This window comes from Dioscorea cayenensis, chromosome 17 (assembly GCF_009730915.1).
Source record: "Dioscorea cayenensis subsp. rotundata cultivar TDr96_F1 chromosome 17, TDr96_F1_v2_PseudoChromosome.rev07_lg8_w22 25.fasta, whole genome shotgun sequence".
NCBI classification, from domain to species: domain Eukaryota; kingdom Viridiplantae; phylum Streptophyta; class Magnoliopsida; order Dioscoreales; family Dioscoreaceae; genus Dioscorea; species Dioscorea cayenensis.
Window position 1 is genome coordinate 13,509,852 of NC_052487.1, and position 4,875 is coordinate 13,514,726.

The 4,875-nt window shown below is 43.6% G+C and overlaps 1 non-coding gene across 1 annotated transcript; it reads right to left on the minus strand.

The window, feature by feature from the left end:
- Positions 1-1,600: 1,600 nt before the first annotated feature.
- On the minus strand, positions 1,601-1,707 carry LOC120281523. The gene has a single exon (XR_005542663.1). It is a non-coding gene; the product is annotated as a small nucleolar RNA R71 (small nucleolar RNA).
- Between the last annotated feature and the right edge of the window lie 3,168 nt (positions 1,708-4,875).

Sequence of the window (4,875 nt, forward strand, 5' to 3'; positions counted from 1 at the left end):
TTTACATTTGATTTCATTGATTGTAATTAGCTCAATGGAGAGCTAAACACCCTAGTGGGTACTTGGGTATTTGTAAACCCTAGGATGTATTCGTTTCATTGAACCTCTTTATTATGCTTTCAATTAATTGATGTTTTATTTAAGTTCCAATCTTGAATGCTTGATTGTATGAATACTCCCTTAGAGTGACACTAGGGTTGAGAGTTCTTGTTGGTAACCCTTGTGAGTGAGTGACACACCACGAGAGTTAGACAAAGATAGATTGGAGAGGGTTGAGAGGGTGAGTCGAGAGGTAGCAGAGCATCCCATTTTCCCACTGGTGTGATTTATTCTACCTCGATTTCCTTAAGTTCTTTGCTGTCATAGTAGCGTGAATGGGCTAAAGGATGACCTTCCGCTGGGGCTTAGTTGCGAGTGCAACGGAGTGAAGCGTTGAAGTGATTTTAGCACCTAGGGCTTAATTGTGGCTAGAGACCTTCCACCTGGACCAAAGGGCTAGGTCAACATCTAGGAAGAGGATTTATCACTTTGAATTCCTAGAACTCATTGCAATTCTATACGAGTGGGAGGTTGAGAGGTTATTCAATTTCTCCACCGGGACATGTATAGAGTTAGGTATGGTTGACCTTAGATTTGGGACCATGTATTTAAGGATCTCCACGACTCATTATTGCATCAGCTAGAAAGTATAATAGAGTGTTCTTGCACTTGAAACAAATTTTCTAGGTGGAACAATATCCGGGTACCCTATTTATATCGATTGCCTTACTTTCTCCTTTACTTGTGCTCTCTTTCTTGTTCTTTTACTTTTGTTATTTCACATCTTGTCATACATATCATTATTCATCTTTCACTTAGTTAAGAAACAATTTAAGTGCTTTTATTCCCTACTCCATGTAGATATGATACTCCACTCATCTGGGATTTTATTACCTTGACAAACCCATGCACTTGTTTAGAGATACATTGCACTTTGTTTCCTTAGCTATTCATTCATTCATTCTATTTCACATCTTCTTTTCTAGCATCGTTCTGATTTTGTTATCTTTCTTTTAGTGTAGCTCTAGGTTATGACACAAGGGAACCCTTCGATATTGATTGAAGAAAATCGTAAACTTGAATGTACACTTAGAAGAAAAAGGAAAGAACCTGTGTAAGAACCATCTAATCTAGCTGATTTGGAAGTAAAAGAACCTGAAAACTTGACAGAACAGAATGAGCAACAGCGGACATTATCCGATTATGCCAGACCTTCAGTATTGGGGACACAATCGAGTATTGTGTGTCCCCCGATTACATGGCAGAATAGAATGAGCAACAGCGGACATTATCCGATTATCCGATTATGCAGTAATCTTTATAGTTCAATGGTTTGGCTAATGAGGATCCAAACAGTCATATAGAGAACTTTCTCGAGGTATGTGATATGCTTAAGATAAACAGTGTGACAGATGATGCCATCAAGTTGAGAGCCTTCCCATTTTCCTTAAATGGGTGAGCGAAGAAGTGGCTATACTCATTATCTAAAGCATCGATTACCACATGGGAAGAGATGGTAGAAGGTTTTCTGGCCCATTATTTCCTTCCTGAAAAATCTGCAAAGCATAGGAATGAGATCTCATCTTTTGTACAGTCAGAATTGGAGTCTCTATTTGAGACGTGGGAAAGGTTCAAGGAGCTCCTAAGAAAGTGCCCGTAATAGGGATTCCAAAAGTGTATGATTGTTCAGACCTTTTACAACGGGTTGAAACCGAGTACAAGGCAACTCTTGGATGCGGCAGCCGGAGGTACCTTAGGTAGCAAGACCCTTGGTGAGGCCCGTTAACTATTTGAAGAAATGGGGTTAAATAGCTACCAATGGAATGCTAGGGAGAAAAAAAAAGATGGCTGGGCTCTATGAGATAGATGCAGTAACTTCATTGGCGCCTCAAGTGGAATCATTGAGTAAGAAGTTAGATTTTCTAACTTTGAATGGAGTGGTTGCCATGACTACTTGCACCGGGTGTGGTGGAGGACATGCTCTCTCTGATTACTAGATCACTATTGGTGATGCATCTTCGGTTGAGAATGTCGATTTTGTGGGTAATGCAATGAGGAACCAATGGAATCTATATAGCAACACCTATAATCTGGGCTGGAAGAATCATCCCAGTTTTCCTGGAGTAACCAAGGTCCATAAAAAGCCATGGGGCCACCGGGTTTCCAACAAAAACAAGCTCCAAACACATGGAAAAACCGAGTTTCTTTTTTAGAGACCCGAATGACTGATTTCGAGAAGGCCTTGACTAGGTTTGTGCAATCATCAGATAGAAGGTTTCAATCAGTCGAGGATACACATCGCAACCACACCGCCTCTTTGCACAATCTTGAAAATCAAGTAGAGCAGATTGCCGAGTAATACCGAGATTAATCCTAAAGAGCATGTGAAGGCGATCACCTTGAGAAGTGGTCGTGAGCTTGAAGGTAGGTTTCCGAGTGAGAGGCCCAATGAACACGCACCCGAGGTTATAAAGGTTCACGATGGAGCAAGCAAAGAGAAGGAGGTGGCACCCCCACCTTTCAAGCCAAGAATCCATTATTCCTCTAGATTGAAGAATGACCAAGGGGATGAACAGTACAAGAAGTTCCTGAGTTTGTTCAAGCAACTCCATTTTAATATTCCTTTTGTTGAGGCATTGGCCCAAATGCCTAAGTATGTAAAATTCTTGATGGATTTGTTAACTAACTAGAGGAAGTTAGAGAAGAGTACTTCAGTCATCTTAGATGTGTCTTGCTCGGCGGTGTTGCAAACAACATGTCGAACAAGAAGAAAGACCCAGGAAGCTTCATCATTCTATGTAATACTGGCAATTTGGGTGAAGAAATAGCATTTGCGGACTCAGGGGCCAGTATCAACGTCATGCCATACACCTTCTTTCAGAAGCTATGCTTGGGCGACCCTAGACCCAGTCTGATAACTTTGCAATTGGCTGATCGAACGGTGAGACATCTGAGGGGTATCATCAAAGATGTGCTTGTCAAGGTGGACATGTACATTTTTCCTATAGATTTTGTGGTGCTAGACGTCGATGAGGATGCGGATGTACCTTTGATACTTGGAAGACCATTCTTACAGACTTCCAAGGTATTGACTGACATGGACGGCGGGGAACTAACATTGAGAGTTGGATATGACAAGCTCACATACAGCCTTGCTGAAGTCATGCGGTATTCTCTTGATTTCGATGATACTTTGTATTTCCTAGACACTACTAATGAGATTGTTGATGAATACATGCAGGAAATGCTCAATCCGAACCTGTACAAGGGTTTGTTCAACCAAGAGGTGGAAAATGAAGAAGTTATGATGCTTGGTTCGACTGAAGAAGTGCCATCTACTTCGGGGATCCTGAAGAAGGTGCTCCAGAAGATGAAGAGGGCTAGGAGACGCCACCGGAAATGCTCCAAGGCTATTGGAGATGGGTGTGAACTGAACAAATTCGATGAACCTTTGCTAGGTGGTACCAAGCCCGATAATTCACCCTCTACCTTCAACAGACTTTGCTCATTCATGCTTTCAAGTCATAGGTAAGAGGACAACCTTCATCTATGAACCACCATGAGGTAAGACAAGGTACGTCAAGCTTAGTGATATAAAACATGTGCTTCTTGGGAGGCAATCAAAGTGTTTACTGTTTTCTTAGTTAAGTACTTTAATGTTTGCATGAATAAAGTGTTGAGTGTTAGTGTCTTGATTTTTAGATGCTTTTGCTATGTTTTATTGTGGGTTTTTAATGTCATCATGTGTTTTCATGTGGATTTGGCAAAGTTTTGGTCACTTGAGCTAGTTTCTCATGCTTTTCAGTGGCATAGTTTGCATAATAGGGCAGCCTCTGAGTGTGTAAACATGTTCAGGAATTTTCTGTAGAGCCTGCAGAGTTTTTAAGGCATCCAGAGAAAATGCATGGGCGTGTGGAATTTCTGCACACCCGTGGATCTGTATTGCGAGCTCATCCAGAAAAGGCACAAGGGCGTGGACTCGCCCCTATGAGCGACTTCGTGACTTTCGCACGCCGGTGGTTAATTAAAGCACAGGCGTTCATTTTCCTACAAAGACTTGGCAACCTATCCCGAGAGCACAAAGGGGCGTTGACACGCCCTTGTGGGTGAACTTGTGAAAAATACACGGGCGTGGGTAATTTCCGTATGCCCATGCAAAACTCTGCAGAAAAGCTCTCTCCATCCCAAGAAGACATAGGGGCGTGTGCTTTCCTTTGTGAGTTGGGTCTGTGAATGTCCACACCCGTGCAGAATTTCCACACAGGCGTGCAGAACACTTATCAATTTTTCTCACTTAGACAAAGAAGCCACAGGGGCGTGCGACTGCTCCTGTAGGTCGGGCGCATGGTCGTGGGTATATTTCGCGCGCCTGTGTGGTTTGCTTTCAGAGAGATTGAGTGTTATCCCGAGAGCGCACAAGGGAGTGCATTTACCCTATGGCTCTCTCCTGTGGAGGCGCACGGGCGTGGGTAATTTCCGCACGCCTGTGCGGATGTACAGAATACCAAGAGGCGCGAGTTCCTTTTAAAGGATCACTGTTCCACTTCATCCTAACATTCTCCATTCATCTTAGAGCACTTTCCCATCATTTCTTGACCTCGCATTGCTGATTTGGAAGGATTTTTACTTGGTTTTCCGACCTATTCAAGGTTTTCAATCTCAACTCGTCGGTGCACGCCCGTGTGTGGTTAACAAGGTCACCTCTGACGAGGGTGCGTCTCACCATGTGTTCTCGCGGGGAATCCGCCCTCTGCGAGCGCTGCGCCGTCGCGAGTACCCGCAGGCGTGCGCGATCGCGCATGGTCATCACGGGGCCGCGCTTGCGCACATGCCCTC